Below are 14,211 nucleotides of genomic sequence, written 5' to 3'. Positions count from 1 at the left end.
GCATTGTTAATGAAACTGGCTTTACGAGTTTGAAGTTTTTACGTTGATGATAGCCGACTTTTAATAGGTAAGGAGATGCTGGTCAAACAACGCTATCTAGCAAGACTTGGTCGCATCGAATAGCTCGACGTTTCGAAGATGTGCTTACTGAGCGGAGCTTCAAAACGTCGAGTTTTCTCAATATGACAAATGCTCGCTTGTTAGCCTCGCTTAACTAGCGCCTCCCGGTATACTGGAGATCGATTATTTTCAACATAAGAGCTCCGAACTTGCAATCCGACAAAACAGGTCAGAGGCATTTCACATTTCATCAGATAGGTTGCTTTGTTATAGATGGCTACATTTATGGCACAGCATGCGTTTCATTACCACAAAGACCTGGTCACGAGCAAGGCTGAACAGTATATGCATCCATCTCTGAGCTCCGACTGAGTGAACAAACATCTGTTCGCAATCATGAGACCGTATGTGCTTATTTGTGGCGTCCAAACTTAAGACTTCCTTGCAGAAGGGAATTATGTCCATCAAATTATTTAATGGTAGTTTCTAGCTCTTATGTCGGTAGCTAGATGATAAAAATATTAGTATTATTGTTATCATTAATTCGAAACGAATAGCGAACTCAGGTTTTGAGTGGTTTTGGACAAGCCTCACCACGGTGGCTCGTGCCTTTGTTGCATGCAACTCGTCATCGTGTTGACGTTTAACACCATCATGTGACATATCAAAGCAACCAAACTTGCGTAATGAACGGAACGTTGTGCTCTTAACGAGTGCGGATCTGACCTAGATAACTGAACTTGATAGCTGGACAGTAGTTCACCCATTGTCTGGCGTGTCCGACATGGCTCTCGGGTGGTGCTACGGGCTACCAACTGACCACATTTCTGTAAAACAATCCCTCGCTGATTTCGGGTTAGTGAGACCCACGTAGGAAACAAAGGCTAAGGGGCGAAGCGGAGCGCCGGTGAAGTCCGCATTGTAAAATATCAAGGATCAGCGATGGCTATTGTTACCCATCTAACCACTGTAGCCAGCGAAGTCATTATTGATCGTCAGCTATGCGATAGCTCTTAAGCTTTCTTTCAGTCATCCGAGAAAGCGTAACAATTAAGAAGTGATGCTCGTTCAGAGCTAGCGGATAATCGCGCTGTGTTACGTACTTCCTATCACTGCGTAGATTCTGGACAGCTGCGCCGTAGACTTATTTCATCCCGACATGCATCTCATGGTGAGGCGATCAAGACCGATGTCTTTTGATGACTGACGGAGATTCCTAACTAGCCCAACCAGTCCCTGAAATATATTATGTCACGTTTAATTGGTTCAAGTGACCCCATGTATATATTTTTGCATATTGTGTGTTAAATTAATGTTTTTTACAGTGAGCATGATGGTGGTGGGATCGGCGTCGCTAAGGCTTTACGACGCACTTAAAAGCTGGGGTTACACGGTGTCGCCTGCCTCTCACTTTGGCAGAACGAGGAGCATGATTTGAAAGCCGGACGAAGTTAACTTAGAAGCGGAAATCATCGTTTTCTAAGCAGCAGTCGCCTCGCAGAAATGTTTTCATCGTTGATCTGGACAAGTTGTCCTTCGCCGCTGGCACTCGGCGCATGCAACTGGTTGTGCGACACCGAGACTAACATGCATCGGGTGCTGACTTCCTCCTTGGTTTCCGTTCCACGAGTAAGCCTGGCATCGCGTGTGGTATCTCGTCAACTGCTGCCTCCCGGGGGGCTGCTCGCACCCCTCTCGCTGTTGTCTCAGGATCCAATCGTCAGAACTGGAGAATGAAACATCAGTCCCCGGCCCTGGCTTTTCCCACTCGGAAAACGATATGATGGACTAGGTGACGTGAATGATATGTAACTAGTCGCGTAAGATACCACAAAAACCCCGAAAGCTGCAGGACGGCTTCGGGCGAGCCAGCAGCATGTGTAACAATGGTTAACTGATTTCGAAAGCGGCTCTACCAGAAGGGTCTGCTTATTCGGGCTCGGTGATCATGACTTAATTTGGTACAATACATGATGGTGACTAAATTGAAATGTGACCTCGTGAAGCAACATCTAGCCGGCTGCTGCCAGCCAAACGAATGTATGTGCCATGTGTGCCAATGCATGTGCCAAACGAATGTCAAGGGAATCAGCTGCGAGGAAGGAACTTTACATTGCGGTTTTCAGAAACACAGCCAACAACCTTTACAGGGGATATCATATAGTTATGTCTCAATCCATCGTCGATATAATTGTGCTGGCCACCTGTCTCAAACAGGTTACCTGCAGCTGCTTATAAGTCGTTGAATCTAGCTGTAATGCTTTAAACCGTTACAGATTATCTTATTTCCTTCCTCGTACGTTTCAATTAGAAGACTTCCAGAAAAAACGAACTTGGCTGTTTTTAACTCTGCATGCGACTGCAGATTAATTCGTTGCAATTATATACATGACTTTGAATGAATTCCAATCGCAAGGATCATTCTGCCCGCTTCATCCAGTGTCAGCCAATGTTTGGGGCGCGCCCCTTCCTCCCACAGCATTCTTCATAAACCAAAGCAGGCGTAGTTCCATACGGCTCATTTGTCCTAGGAAGACTCTGAAATAGCCGCTTCAATTAAGTTTCATATGTTTAGCGATTGTGGTATGCAAGTCATCGCATCTGCTCGCTGCTGTACAGTTTATATTTACCACGGCTCCTGTTTCGATAAACGCTTTGCTCATGGACTTGTTTTCTTGTTGACTGTAATGGTAGCCACAGGCGTCCGCGTGGGCCGCATCATACTGATGAGGACAATCACCGACGGGCATTAGCCCATGCCCGTTGTATGAACAGCCGGTGATCCGTCTCTCCAGCATCCGCACTGAAATTTATGTCGAGGCTTTGCCCCAGCGTTCGATCGCAATTAACAGGAGTTCCCAGAGCACTGGTGCATAAGCGATTTTCTGACGTATGAGTGCGATTGCGAGGCCACAGAAAGCATGCTATTATCATGGATTACTGCAAGTCTGATCAGTTTGGTGAGCATGGTGATAATTCATGTGGTTCAGCTGAGGAACGATATCACACTTGCGTGGAAAATGACAAAAATGTCTGGACAGTTTTGGAAGCAATTTTGTATGGCATTGCGGTAGTTGTAAATTATATCAAATAGTCTAGAAAATCCTTTGAACTACATTTAAGTCAAAGCTATGAAAAACGCTCCACCGCCAATGCAGAGCAGGAATTACCAGAGCTTGGACGCGTGGCTTTTTCGCCTCTTCTTTCCGCCGCTTGGCCTGACTATTTGGCGATGAGCTGCAATGGACACAAGCTGGTTGCGGACCATCCACACATAGCCCAAGGGCAGTATCATCGACAGTTGCATGGCTACCTCTAACATGACTGGCGTGATTTCAAAGGTCATGCTCGTATATTGGAGGCCCATTATGTACAAAATAGAGCATACCGTCCTCTACCAGATGCATGTGTTTGACTATGAACCACCATATCTGCAACACCAGTTGCTTGATTGAAACAGTGAATCTTGGTTACACCGATACATACTTACGTGTAAATAATGGCACGATGATGTGGCGTGTACGCTTGCTACTAAGTTGTCAACAATTGGGCACACTGATGTAAAGGGTTGTTATGGGGATTGTTGTCGTTGGTGGCGACGATATCAATTTATTTGTGAGGTGGATTTGATGGCCAAGGTCATCATTGTAGGTGGATTTGATGGTCAAGGTCATCATTGTATCTGGATTTGATGGTCAGGGTCGTCATTGTCATAGTCATGATCATGGTGACAATCAAGGAGCTAGTTCACTCTTTCCACTCTCCCTCTCTCACTCCCCCCTCCCTCTTCCCTTCTCTCCCTCCCTCTCTCTCTCTCTGTAATCTCTTTTTCTCTCTCTTTCTCTTTTTTTTCTCTCTCTCTCTCAACTCAGAAAGGGGCGTGCTCAGCCCGCACGCCCCTTTCCTCGATGCGCGTACTCATATCCCCATGTGATGAAGCTACAACCGTCGCGTGGTACTGGATGTGGGTGTCCTGCAGTTAGTTACGCGACCTGGAGTTGGGTCTCGTGGCATTACGCAGCCTTGCAGGCCGGCAAATCATGCAGGGGTCTCTCAAACCACCGCAGTGAAGGTTACTGGGGACAACAGCATGCTCGTGTCAGGTTCCAATACACCAACACGCTACGCCGTCCGAGAATGCGGGTCACGCCAGGCGTTGCTAAATTGGGGCTGCGCCATGCAATGCTATATTTGGGGCACGTCCTGCACGCGACCGGCACGCATCTGATTGGCCAGCTACGCAATGCGTGTGGTGCAGGGGCGGCTGAGGCGTGCAGACGCTGATGCTTGTTTGTGTTTTCTTTATATCTCATTTTTTTCTTGCAGCTAACCTTCACATATCCCTGCGTTAGAACGGTTGGGACATGTCTGACACGATGCCTGAGAACGACAGTCAGTGCTGAGATTGGGAGGGAACGCAGTCAGAGGCACCGAGGCTGACTTCGCTGATAGCCCGCGGGCTAGGCCGAACACGTGTGTTATTGCGTCGCGATATCTCCCAAGTCGCACGGCCGCCGCTGCCCGTTGAGGCGTGAACCGCAGCCTCGTCACTCGTGTATGTCCCATGCCCAGACCGGCTGCGGGCGGCGCCGCCTCACAGAAGACAGATCGCAGTGGGCCGGGTCCGGCGCGCGTGTGCCGTGTCGACACCGGCCTCGGCCAGCGGCCGCGCAACCAGCAGCTGTGTCCCCGCCCTCGAGCTGCGCAGTGGCCGCTCACTCACGCGTACCAGACACCGCCCAGAGCCCTCACATGCGCCAGACACCGCCCAAAACCCTCGCGGGCACCGGACGCCGCCAGAATGCCTCATGCGCGCGGTGCGCCGCCCGCGACGCTGGCTCCTGCGTCTGGTGACCCGTGGGCCGGGATGATGGGACGGGACGAGCCCAACGCCGCTGACCTTCGCTCCCCCGCCGGGGATCGATCCCTTTCGTCATCGGGCTGGAATCGTGACAGATATGGGCCATGATAATTCCCGCCCGGTGCTTAGCATTCTCCTCGGGCCGCACAGTCTTCGGGTGCGCGCTTCCTGACTTTTTGATGGCCGTACGTGAAATGGGCCATTGAGGCGACGGCGAAACGTGAGGAACTTGAGGAATCTCGGTGAAAATCGGTATTCTCGCCACGAAGGTCGAAGAGCAGGCCCGCAAGCAACCGGTAATTGGAGGAAATGGGGCATTAAGATGTAACTGGAAGGAAAGGGCCTCCGATTCTTGGCACGTAGTGGTTGATCGCATCGTGAACAATAGCTATAGCTCCGCCCCAGTAAGTTGTTGATCACATCGATTGGTCGTTGCCGGCTTGATAGCTTCATCTGCGGCCGTTTGGGAGGCCCCACGCCCTTGACCCGGTTCCCCGGCCCCGTACGGGCAGGACGTGGGGTTCCCTGCACGCAGACAGCCAGTCACTTGTGAGTGACCTGTTGTTCATTGCTGACGGTTCCCACTGCTCTTCTTATCGTCCAGACTTTCTGATGCGAGTGTTAACACATGCTGATGTGATGTCTTCGACCAGGCATGCAGTCTGCGGGATTATTTTGGACATGCCGTGGTATGATGTCATCGCTTGCACTGGTTCCGTCGCGGCAATGCCCTTCCCTGATCCTAATTGGAATGTCTCATGGCTGCATTCCGTCATGCTCCATCATTTCATCTGCCGCATGACAACTTCAGTAGTTACGCGGTGACCTCAAACGTGTCTTACTTTCCAGTTAGTGACCCGCTGTTTTGCTGGCCTTTGTTGCCGAGTAGAGCACCTCGGCCTTTCCCAACGGCACATGAATGGTTTAGACCTTTCTTGCCCTCGTGTCAACCATCGGCCCATGATCCGAGCGTCATCATGCCACCGGGAGCGTCCGATTCCTTCCTACTTCCTGCCGCAAGCGCTGCACGCGTCTCCACCCAGGCGCACGTCGTCCCAGCCGACGTCCTCCGTCGCGTCGCCCCCCCCCCCCCCCCTCCTCCATCCAGGCGCGCCTCGTCCCAGCCGATGTCCCCCGTCGCGTCCCACCTCCTCCACCCAGGCGCACCTCGTCCCAGCCGACGTCCTCCGTTGCGTCGCCCCCCTCCTCCAGCCGGCGCACCTCGTCCCAGCCGACGTCCTCCGTCGCGTCCCCCCTCCTCCAGCCGCCGCGCGCGCGGAGCCGGCAGACCCTGATCTCCGACGCGCAGCCGGCAGCGGCCGCTCCAAATGTGGCGAGCCGTCCGACCTTGAGGCGTCAGGAAACAGGGCTACTACCTGAGCCGGCGACGTGACTGGCATGCCTCGGCAGCAGCCATGGGCGCCCGCCGCCGCCGCCCAGCTCCCAGACGCACCGCTGGTCGACGCTCGAGCGCCACCGGGATGGCCGGCTGATCTGGAACGGCGCCCACCTCCTGCGGCTGGCCGTTACAGAACACGCCGCCCGCCTTACGATGCCGATCATTTCTCGGGAAGGCGATTTTAGAGTTGTTCATCAGCAGTAAACGTGTCATGATGTGGAGCGCTTGGACACCACGATCTGCATGTTTATTGGCCTGTCGTTTTCTCGGGTGCACGCTGGCCTCCTCCAGCGCTTGCCAGTGACGACCGGGGTGGCCGTTGGCGTGCTTGTGCCCGCTGGCGCGGCAGCTGAGGCCGCGAGAGGCTGCGCCAGCTCCCGACCCCGCCGTCCGGGGTCGCCGCCGCAAACAAAACACCGGCATGCCTGCGCCCACTCGGCAATTGTCTCAGGGCCGCCGCCGACTCCGCGTCGCTGCAGCCGGCCCGGCGGTGCGCCGCGGGCTGCGCCGCTCGCCGCAGCTCTCGCGGCCGCACCGGCCGGGTCAGGTCAGATCAGGCCAGGTCAGACGTCCCCGGCAGTCCGTGTTGGACGTCGACTCCCGGAGACCGAGCCTGGCGCTGCCGACAGGGCCCGCCGGCGCCGCTCCGACGTCGCTCCGAGAGCGGTTGCAGCAACGACGGCCGGGCAGAGCGGGAGAGCCGGTGGGCAGAGCGCCGAGCGACCGGCCGTCGCCTACACACGTACTCACCTTGGCAAGGTCGTCAGGCCCATCAAAGGCTATCGCACGCATCTCGGTATCTGTTGAGGCTCTCTGTGAGCTGAGTTATGTACGCGCCTGGGCGGAGAAGCGTGTTTCACGTGCGCGCATGTGACGACACCTGACAAATAAAAACGCCGCGTCTGATGTAGCCGTGGAAGCCCGGATTAGACGTAATCAGGAACAGGGCGTGTGACACCGACTGTCAGCTTCACGAATCGTGGTCCACTTTATGGATCAGTGCCTCCCAATATGACATAAATAAGATTAGAGCTGCCTTTGTTATCGACCACATCCGTCACCATCCAGCCCGTGTCCATTACGATGTTGTAAGACAGGCCATTCCATGTGGAAAAACAGCGCACGGTCTCAACTCGCCGGGGTGCCGGCGTTTTATGTCTGTTTTCAACGCAGCCCGGTCTCGAGGTCAGCTCCGGGGTCTTTCGTCATGTCCTGGAGAGGAAATGCCACCGACGTTTCCCTGTGCGCGACCTCGGCCGTTGGCCGCGCCGGCAAAAACCCGGCACCCTCGGCGACAATGAGTGTCCGCCTGGCCAGGCGTATGCCGCTCCTCCCGGCATATTGGACATACTGGGTCAAGAGCGCCGCGGCCCGGCCCCTACGCACGATATGCTAATGAGCCGCCGGCCGCCGACGCCCATTGTCGATATCACGCGTGCTGGCGACGACGTGACGCACATTTCGCGGAGGCGGCCCGCCAGCAGCCGACAATTAGCCGCGCTCGGTAAATAGGTTCGCGAAATCGACGGGGGCGGCCCGGCCGGCCCGGCGTTGCGCAACCGTATGTGCTGCGGTGTTTGGACCGTCCAGAAGCCGCGGCAGAGGTGGTGTCGACGCCGGGCGCGGCTCACACGGGGTCACCGCACCGGGACCACCCCGCGCACAACTCGCCGGCCGCCTGACGCCCAGCGTAAGACGCACACTCACACACACTCACAGACACGCACGCACGGGTGTGCGTGCGAGCGAGCTGTATTGTGACAGCCATCCGCCCACCGTGTGGTGACGTGGCGGCGGCTCGGCGCCCGGTAACCGATGCCTGGCGCCGGCAGCGCTCGATTGATTCATCTGTCCGTGACTCCGCGGTGACCTCCGTATAAGGCCGGCCTGATCGGGCCGCGAGCTCCGCCGGGTGTTAGCCGCCCGGCGCGCAAGGGGTGTCGGACCGTCCGCGTGTCACGGACGCGTCCGGCGTACAATACGGCCGGCAGCTGGCGCTATTTGTCACGCGGCGTGACACGCCAGCGGCGGCTGCCTCGGCGCCGCCGCCGCCGCCGCCGCCGCCGCCGCCGCCGCTGCCTCAAGGTGAGGCTTCACGCGGCCCCGCGAGAGGCGCCGCACAAAGGGCCGTGCCGTCTCGCAAGGGACGCGGCCCCTCGGACGGTCGGTGTCACCGGAGGCCGGCTCTTCATTGACGGAGTTCTTTGCCGACGTAGTCGCCTGTGACGTCATGGGCAAACACGTCCCACGAACGGCTGCGCGAGCGAAGTGAAGGGCCGGTGGTGATGCGGCTGCGCACGCCGTCAGCAACGGCTAGCCTTGTGTGACTACGCCTTTGCCTCGGGTAATGCAGAACTGACCTCTGAACCTCCTCCCCGTGGCTGGTCGCGACAGGGGAGTCCTCCCTTTGTCCGGCAGGTCACGACCCTACACCGACTGGTGACGGGCGTGACGTCGCCCGTCGCAGGTGACGTCACTCGTCTGGCTCGCGGTTAGTCACATGGCTGCCTTCCGGAACATGAGCCAGACCATCCGTGTGCGTGCCTTGCGCTCGGAAGTTCAAAGGGCGGTGTCAGTTCGCAGGAAGTGGCGCAGTATGTGCCCGAGTTCCGCGGCACGTATCGCGAGACTTGCAGCCGGGTTTTCCTCGGCTGAGTCGAGCCTGCAGAGCGGGCTTGCAGGCGCGAGCTGAGGAATGCGGCTGGCAGACCGCAGCACCGCGCTCGCACGGCTCGCGCCACCGGGTGTCCCGAAAGGTATAAACGTCTGTCATGTGCTGGCTTCAAATGGTGCGCCCGGACAGGGACCCCACGCGTGACTAAGCTGTGGTTGTCAAAACAGTGACTGTTTCCCCCTGTCAAGACATTTTCGGGTACGACGCGCTGTCATGTGGAGAGCCACGTAGCGTTCGGCGGTCCCTGAAATATTGCACAAGAATGACACACGTGCACGCAGCTGTGTTCTGCGCCTTTCATTGATGGTCCAGTTATGTTATTAGAAGACGCCGAAAATACGTATAGTCATAAAATACGTCATAATTAGGCGTTAGGGTCTTGTCACTGATTGCCGGGGCCTAAAGCTTCCGAGGTCCTTGAAGTATGCAGATTTCCACGTCAACATTATGAAGTTAGCAATGCCCTCGACCCTGCGCTCGTAACAAAGAAAACAGCTCCCTCCTAAATCAAACAGACGCTACCTTTGACAATGAAAAATGGGTCCAGTTTGATATTTAATGCATTCCAGTGTGCTTTTACACATTCTAATGGGAGACAAACAAGCTGGTTTTTAAACAACCATTAATCTGCCCTCACCACGCATTTCTTTTAGTGAAGTCATTCTCTGCAGACAAAAGAGGACCCGCAGCGGGAATGCGTAGCTAATACAGGAGAAAAGGCACCAGCGCTGTCATTGTGACGCCAACTGTGTCAGCCTTGTCCTCCTGCAGGGCATCACACTCGGCGTGGTGGACAAGAGTCCGCTGCGAACACCCTCTCTCCCTGGAACACCCGTCGCCATTTTCCCGTGTCTTGTTTTGCAATTCGTCGGTCGGCCGTTCAGTCTAGCCGTGGGACCCATTAGTGCCAGGTCACGGCGCGCGAACAACAGGAGCCGCCCTCCCCACGCGCAGAGACGGCAAAAACGCCGCGGCCCCTGGCGGCCGGCGGCGCTACCAGGCCTGTGCGTGCCGCGCGCCGCTGACCCGCCCGGGGTCAGGGTTCAAGGTCGCGCGCCGGCTATGTGGGTCAGCTGTGCCGACGGAGGTCGCGGGGACTGCGGCGCTTCCTCGAGCCGACCGGACGGGCCCGTCGCAGAGAGCGTGCGGAGCGGATTAACCGGCGCGTCACGCACAGCTCGACGACCCGGCTCTCGCGGCGCGCCGGAGCGGTGGCGACCCTCGAACCCGTAAGCCGTTTATGACGGGCTGTTCCGGTCGGCGAGACGTGCGCACGCTTGGTGACGAATGTGACGGACGTGCGTGTCCCTATCCTACGTAAGGAGACTGCCGGCAGTGATTCGAGGTTTTCCCGTCCCACTTTGTTCAGGGTCGGTGCGTCCGGCACTTTCAGGCGCCCATAAAAAGGGAGCGATATGGCGCCCCGAGACATGCGCGTGAAGAGCGTTTGTGCACGTCATTGCATAAAACAATGCTGTTCAGGCAGGATTTTTATCATTGCGGGCGTGGCTGCATCGTATGAAAAATGGCGTGTCCAATATCATGGTGACAACAAGCCATCCGTGATATTTGTAACAATGACATGAAGCATGGCTCGTGCGCGCGAAGACTGGGCAGATATCAGATGTTACCGGTATAGCAGGCTGAATCGATCGCGTTTATGTGTTGCGTTCAGCTTCTTGCCCCTTCCGCCATCGGATTGCGCAGGTTGCGTATAACGCGGTAGAGCACATTATTGCTTTGACTTGCTACTATGCTTGTGAGGAGTGAAAGCTCGGTCGTTTGACATTAATAATGAATATAGGAAGATTGCAAAGCTGAGCAAGCTGGCCAGACTGTGAACAAGCGTAGGCCGTGCGTGGCAGCGTTATGTAGACGCGCTTCAAGAATGTTCTGGTCGCCTAATATGCCTGGTTACACGAGGATATTTATCGGACACATATAGCTGTGTATGCAACTCAGGCCCAGCGGGCACATAATGGAATCGTTCTACAACGTGCGAAGACGAATCGTTATTCGTTGCACACATAGAGCGTACAAACGCATCCTTGATCCTCGACCGGTTGAGTTTTTCCGAAAAGTCCACCCACAAGCATGAGAAGAAGGACGCCTAAGGGCTTGGAAAGGACGATGCCATCCTGACAACGACCGCCTGCTAAGGAAATGTGTTTGTGATTCACGTCAAGAGCCTAGACCATTTGAGAAAGGAAGGCGGGGTATTATGCTTATCACCGGTTTCGCATGACGATAAAGTTTTTTTGTCGTAGTACGTCACCCGTCGCTGGTGCCTAAAGTGATTTAAGCAAACCATAGAGTCATTTTTAGTTAAGTGTACAGAACTTTGCGGCACATCCAGGTGGTTCGATTTGCACCGTATTTTCGTTTTGTTAGATATCACTCCGCGAAATGTCTCTAAATGCTTCTGGTGTCGGACTGTGTCCGATTTCCGAACAATGAAGATACAGCTTACGGCTTATTTTCTTAAAGTCTAACGCAGATTTACACCCCGAATTTAAACACCACCGTTGTGGGCAACAACGGGAACTCGGGAAACATTCCCCTCCATATTGCCGAAGTTTGCTTTTCGACCATTATGGTCGCCTTATGGTCTATGTTCGTGCGCCCCTTTCAAAATACAGGGTTTCATGTCCGTGTTTCCCTCAATTATGGCTTGGTACGTCCTTCGCCTCTAATCGTCGTGCAGGGGCCAATCACAACGCTATCAGTATCGAACTGGCCCAAAGAGCTGTTGCGCCACGCAGAGATACTCTCCGCATCCTCGCCCGTGCATATGTAGCGCCGACATTCAGGGTGCGTGAAGACACAATGGAGGTAGCATCGGTAAAACCGGAGAGCTCAGTTACCGAAACGCTAGCGAATGATGCCGAACGGATGTTTACGACCAGCAGCGGTGCGGCATGGAATAGTCCCGTGAATCCAGTGCCAAGGTCAAAAGTGCGAGGCTTGTTTCAGAACTGGCCCAGCGATAGCGTATGACAGAGCCCGTGATCGTGTGGCGGTTGTTGGGTGCATGGCGAGTGTAGGTGAATGTCGGAGGCGCGTGGTGATAGCATGCGTGTGTGTTGTGCAACGCTTGCAAGTATGCTGGGGTGTTCGTATCTGGATGTGCAGATAAGCGCTGCGGTCTTACGCTTGTGTGTGTCACTCAGTTTCCGAGTGATGATTCCGCGGTGGTTCGGTACTTGGATGACTTCAGGCGGTAAGCATGAGAGGTGGCGGCTTGCCGATCGATCGAGTCCACCGCCCTGTGCTACCACTGGCATCAAAGCCTCATCAAGTTGGAAGGGATGCGGCTATGTATGTCACAAATATACGGCCATCGAACGCGATCTGCCGGCATGCTGGCTCTGCGATGCGTGATCTGGTGCCTGGAATAATCGTATGAGCAAAGATACATTGATTTGAGCACCAAAACCAACGTTGGTTTAACATGGCCTCAGCGATAGCGCATATTTTTTGCTGCTGTCTATGGTAATCCAGTCTGAGACACCTAAATGTGTGTTTGTGAGATATCTGATGGAATAAAAGCTTATCGATGCCAAAAATCTAATTTCATCAGTTTAAAATAATCTGTTAATGCGTGTATGTGAAAATTATGCAGGTTGTCCTGGCACGATTTCAACTCAAGCCTTGTGCCGCGCTGGTAAAGTGCGGAACACTGATTTGTGTGCGAGTGGAGAATATAACTCTGGAAAGCTTACCACGTTTGTGAGCTCCAGGTGGGGTGGTTTTGTGATATAACTGGTAAAACTGTGATGATATTTGCCAAACCAAAGAGGGTTCAGCCCCGCATTAAAATAGGGCAAACGTTTTAAGCAGCGTTTGGTTGTAACGAATGTCTTTACGATGCGGCTTTTTACTCTCAAGGTGACGAAACATGCTGCTTTTAGTATCCTACTCAATGTGTCGGTCCAGAACATAGCTTGAAACACGGCTGACTATCCTGGAAAACGGGTTACATTCCCGGTCACTTTTAATCAAGAAGGATAAAGGAACCGTTTCGTGTCGATTTATCGACTACATCTGCAGATAATTAAGTAAAGTTAAAAGTTAATGGAATACGCTGGCGAAAAGCCGGTGTTGATTAGCATCAGGCGTTGCAGACAGTAAACGTCACGTTTGTATGATGGACATTTGTGAGGCAACGTGCACCTTAAGCAATCCACGGATCTGCTAACAGAGGTGAATATTGCAATGAAGAACCGGCTTTGCTCGGTTTCCTTGTTCCGTGGTTGACCATTCACCGACTGGAAATGCAGTTAAGGTTTAGGAAATTGGAATGTTAGCCATTCATCGAGCGGAAATGTGGTTGGCTCTTAACCTTCGCCCTGCTGGGAGGGCGCGGGGGGGGGGGGCACGATGCGACCCCTCGCTAAGTTTTTTGGGGGAATACTTCCCCGGCATGTCGTGCAATCGCGCCTGAATTTCCAGTAGCCTATAGGACATTTATTGCACGTGTAACACCCATAAACGTGTCCCTAGCTTTTCTGGTTTCAGAGAAGCAGCGGTTTTAGGGAGCGGTGTACGGCGATCTGCAACTTGACGCGGTCGGCGGAAAACAACCAGCGACGCCGCGGGGCGCGCGCGGCGGGCGGCCGTTGTCACATTGAGAGTCATATACCATACATGTATGCTCAAAACATGCACAAGTATACATAATTGTACGTACAATTCAACAATGAACGCATCTGCTTGGCTTCTGTGTTGCCACGATACATTGTCTTGTATGTATCATGTTGTAAAGCTGAAAACGTGCGATTTTCTGCCAAATTTGACATTCGAACCGGCATGATGGGATCAATTTTTGACATTATATCACACGAGCCAGTTTCAATCGTGAGATCTCGTCGATACCAATCCACTCGTATTTCATTCGCTGTTCTATTTTCATTAGTTTGGAAAAGTCAAGAGGATCGCATCGACACACTCCTCTGTCAGACCGCGCCCTGAAAATGCTCGAATCAGGGCGAAGGTTGAGATGGTCGTCTATTGTTTCCACTTGAATGCCAATTGTTTCCACTTGAACATTTTCCGCAAACTGTTTCGAATGACCGCCTCTGCACGACTCAGCATTACTACTTGCAAATGATGAAAAGTTTATAGTGTCACTTGTACTTAACTTGCACTGTTTGAGAGCACAGGAAGAGAAAGAAAGAGCAGGGGAAAACAGAAAGGGGAAAAGAAGAGAACGAATGA

Source organism: Pollicipes pollicipes, unplaced genomic scaffold, assembly GCF_011947565.3.
Source record: "Pollicipes pollicipes isolate AB1234 unplaced genomic scaffold, Ppol_2.1 Scaffold_7261;HRSCAF=8764_pilon_pilon_pilon, whole genome shotgun sequence".
Classification (NCBI taxonomy): domain Eukaryota; kingdom Metazoa; phylum Arthropoda; class Thecostraca; order Pollicipedomorpha; family Pollicipedidae; genus Pollicipes; species Pollicipes pollicipes.
This window is presented reverse-complemented; position numbering follows the sequence as displayed.